Source organism: Bidens hawaiensis, unplaced genomic scaffold (genome assembly GCF_021521415.1).
Source record: "Bidens hawaiensis isolate Kalapana, Puna unplaced genomic scaffold, B.hawaiensis_p1.1 tig00009076_1, whole genome shotgun sequence".
In the NCBI taxonomy this organism is placed as follows: Eukaryota; Viridiplantae; Streptophyta; class Magnoliopsida; order Asterales; family Asteraceae; genus Bidens; species Bidens hawaiensis.
The window spans coordinates 643,331-648,026 of record NW_027491666.1 but is presented as its reverse complement, the minus strand read 5'-3'; the positions used below and the strand labels follow the sequence as shown (position 1 = coordinate 648,026).

Genomic DNA, 4,696 nt, shown 5'->3' with positions numbered 1-4,696 from the left:
GGTACACTTAAGCTAGTAAATTATAAAAATGAAATTCGATTTTAAGATTCTAATTACCTTAACCGCATAATCAAAACCCTTCGGTTAGCTTTAGGGGACTACACTGATCGAATATATTTCATAAATTATTTTCACTTGTAGTCTTGTACATATATTTTTAATAAAAATAATTAGTTACATAATTAAAATATATAATAATGATATAGTTAACATATTTTAATGTCTAAAGGCTTCTAGCTATATCACATTAGCAAGCTGTTAGTTAATGTATAAATTGAGGCTAATTAACAACAAAAACATTTTTTGTACTGAAAATGTATGCCTTGTTATGAGTAGATCAAGAAACAATATACGAATTACTAGTGCATATTGAACAAACAGTCTGAAAAAAATGCACCGTTAAACTTAAGCTAAAACACATAGATCCGATGAGAGAAGACACAAGATATGCCCATAACCTCAAAAGTACTCAGTTTAAAAGTATTCTTCATATTATACTTACAAATACAGTAATGTTTTAGTAAAGAAATTTAACGAATGAAATTTAAAGGGAGGAAAGAAGTTAAACAGACCTTTTTAAGATCTGAAGATTGAATAATTGATCTTGGCTAGTAGATAGCAAAATTTGTTTGGATTCTAGCAGCATGCATTAGGGCACAACACAACTGCCACATACCTGAATGACAGCCTACTACTCTAGAGTTTATGCCTAATTATAGGCCATATCATTAGTTGTTGTATGCATGAGTAAGATGTAACTTCAGATCTACTAAGATTATCATTTTCAAACGTTGCTATATATCAAAATAGAGTATGTTTTTGATGTTTTTATGAGATCTGGATTAATAAGCCAAAAGGGTATGAATGGAAGATGAAATACTTACAACCAAGAGAATTTATGCACTCATGTGGAGCTTGAGCCATCTCCTCCCTTGGTAGCTTTCTTCTTCTTTTTACAAGGGATTCCTCTAGCCTTGGCTTGGCATTCCTTCACTTCCCGAAGGTAAATCCAAATCACGCTGGTAGCAAAAGGGTTTGATTCGGGTGAACCTCCATTTTCTTCATAGGCAGCGCGAAGCCGACCTATGAGGGAGTCAAGGCTTCCCCAAGCTTGTCTAAGTGGACAAGCACAAGGAGCCGGTGGCTCCGGATGCCCATAAAAGATGCAGCCTTGCAAATGAACTTTAGTCTTTCCAAATTGATCCAAGTACCTGAGGAATTCAAGCACATGATGGCTGTTGCACTGAGACATGTGCACAGGGGGCCTTTGGTTTCTCAGGTACTGTCCGAAGGTATTCCAGTCCCTTCTTTTCTGGGATTCGTAGCGGCTGGGAGAAGGTGGTGGATCCCCAGATGTCCCATGATAAGCCTCCTTTCCTCTGTCAAATGACATATCATTAGATCAACAAATTAAGAGTGTGGAGTGTTGTTTTGATAGGTTTGGTATATAAGGGAATGAATCTGATGAAGAGGAGGTCAGGGGGGATGAAAAGGGAGTGTATTGGTGAAACATATTGATCACATCAAATCTGGCACCAGAGGTTTGATGAGATGGTAATTGGGGCCAGTTGCATCAAGTGCCCTCTCTCTTTTTTCATCTGTCTTACTCTCCATGTTTGATCAGTAGGTTTACATTTGTAAGGAGACAAGATGCATCTTTGATTCACCTTGCACTCCTATTCGTTTAACCACACGTATTATATTTGCCCAAATCAATTATGAACTTAATCCCGTATTATTATAATTTCCACCAATCGTTAGTTCTTTGATATTGATATAGAAGATAAACGGGCAACAAACTGCATCACTTACTCCTTTTGGATTGTAAAACCATGGTATTATATTTACCTGAAAAATATGATTAGTACACATAAAATACTGTTCCATATAGCAATGGAGTGGTGGTCCACTAACAAACGCAAAACCTTGACACCTGATGGTTTGGGAGGAGAAAGTTTTGGGTTCAAGTCAAACATACAACATGGATTAAAGAAATTCGGACATTGAAAAAAAATTATTGTTGCATATTATAACATACATTTTATGTATGTTAATTGGTATGTAAGACAGTTTATTTTGCTCTGATCATCAAAACTGTACGTAACATTTTCTTCTCAGCTTTTCATATGGCACATGTTTGATTAAATGTCAGTAATTCCATTAGATTAACGATCAAGTTTACCCAATGAACTATGATTTTATGGCCTTGCATTTTACAACTAAATTAGATGAAGAGCGATTCAAAAAGAAAAAAAAAAGTAACTTTTTTCTGACCTGCTAATTTCATTCAAAGGCAAAACACCAAAAATATCAGACAACACCACCAAAACAAAAACAATAAATTACAAATGAAAGTTTCTCCACTTTTTCCATTGCAAAGTCTCTCCCTTAGCTCTATGTCTAATCCACATGTACCTCGAATTCTTTGTCTTTCACCACTCTATTGGATGTGGTCTCGTGCTTGACTTACCCATCGACAAATAATTGCAACGAACCAACCTGAAGTAAAGCGATGATCCGCTGTTTCTTGATCATCCTTGCATAAAGGACACCGTCCCTCTTCTATTGTGACGTTCCTTTTCTTAAAACATCAACAGTCGCTACCCTCCAAGCAAAAACTTTCACTTTCACAGGAACCATTTGTTCCACTGAAAACTACTTTACAGTTGAGATATGTAGCTCGAATAATTATATATAGAGAGCAACATGCTCTAACCGAAAAAACACCGTCCATGTTACATATATAGGATACCACTTTCCGGTTGAGACATGGCCAGTCTATCACTGATCACGCATCTCTAATATCTTTCCAAGTTAAATAAAGTTGGAAACTTTGTAAAAGTGGCATATCACCAATCCAAAATCCAGCTAAAACATGATTTCACTATCATTCCCGACTTAACCGTTCATCAACCTCTCTAACTGTATGTTTTGGGAGGTAAAAAGGAAACAATCCTGTTAATGTTACACTACACTCCCGTAAGATAAATTTGTGACACTGTGCCAAAAAAGATTTTTCGTCTCACAAAAAAAATGTGGCCGTATACCTTTTGCCACACAAAATTGTGGCTAAAGGCTAGCAAAATTGTGGCTAAAAAAAATTTGTGACACTGTGCCAAAAAAATGTTACTATAATAAAGCATTTTGTACAAATAAGTGTGGCTAAAGGCTAGCAATGGTCATATGAATGAATTGTAAGTGTGGCCTTTTCTATTATATAGTAACTAAAATATTTGTTTTAACCACAATCATTTTAAAATATATATCATGGCAAAAGGGTTATTGTAATCAAGCATTTTGTTCAAATAAGTGTGGCTAAAGTTTAGCAACAGCCACATGCATGTATTGTAAGTATGTCGTTTCAATTGTATAGTCACAATATTTTTTTGTAGCCAATCTGTTTCAAAAAACAGTTGCTAAAGTGTTATGTAATTAAGCATTTTATCCCATTAAATGTGGCAAAATGGTAGAAACGGTCACATGAATTCCTAGTAAGTATAGCCGTTTGTATGATATGGTCACAAAAAAGTTTGTTTTTGCAACACCCATTTTGGAATACCGTAGTTAAAGGATGCCAACGACCATATGAATATATTGTGGCTCCAAATAACCATTTTCATGTAATTAGCTGTATAATTTTTAATTTTTGTTTAATAAAAAATACATCAGTAATGATAAACCTTAAAAGTCAATTAACCAAATGATATATCAACAATACTATGTATACCAAAATTCATACATATGTTTTCAATTTGTATACACAAATTAAACTTCTAATCAATTTAGTCATTTGCCACAGGACGTGAATAGGTTTTCTTATATTTTTGTAAGGCCTCGGTCCCGGTGCCCTACATTATCGTTAGATTTACTCATAAACACAGTTCTAAATATCAGAGTGAATTAAAACTTTTCGCGAAAATAATAAAAGACAACCATTTCTTGCAAACCATATGATACTTGTCTTAAAACATCACAAATTGTCTCAACAAAAATCATAAAATAAAACATCATGTCTTACTTCTTTAGATGACATCCATTCAGTCCATACCATGTGTCGTCCTCAAGCTAGCTCCTTTAACCTATTTATCTGTGTGCATACTAAAAGTCAGTTATGCTGAGTGAGTTCTAGTTAATCAGACAACATATACTATGTTCACATACTACATACTTAACTTGCTTTACTTTCTTTTATACATACATAAGCATATACCTTTATTCTTCTTTCATACTTTTGTTCTTTCATACTTTTATATTTTATCTTACTTTACATACATACTTACACGTTTTAAAGAGCCTTTCGCCCAATAACCTCACAGGATATTATTAGGGTCTGCCACATTCCTTTCACATATATTATCAGGGTCTGCCACCCTTCTTTCCCAGAATTATTAGGGTCTGCCGCCCTCCTTTCACATATATTATTAGGGTATGCCACCCTCCTTTCATAGATATTATCAGGGCCTGCCACCCTCTTACCATACAACCATAAATACCTTTCTTTATGTTTATAATTATATACTTTCATACTCTTTAACATTTTCTATATCATTCATAAAATATTCACATATCGTGGTAAGTGTATTAAGTAATCACATCGAGTATGCACACAATCCCGAAAACATAACAAGGAAATGAGATTAGAAACTCACATGTGTCCTGTTCCTTTATGAGTTTATGGTCACACCTCTTCTCAACT

The 4,696-nt window shown here is 34.5% G+C and overlaps 1 pseudogene; it reads right to left on the bottom strand.

The window, feature by feature from the left end:
• Positions 1 to 436: 436 nt before the first annotated feature.
• LOC143531068 (protein LIGHT-DEPENDENT SHORT HYPOCOTYLS 10 pseudogene) lies at positions 437 to 1,778 on the bottom strand (annotated as a pseudogene).
• Between the last annotated feature and the right edge of the window lie 2,918 nt (positions 1,779 to 4,696).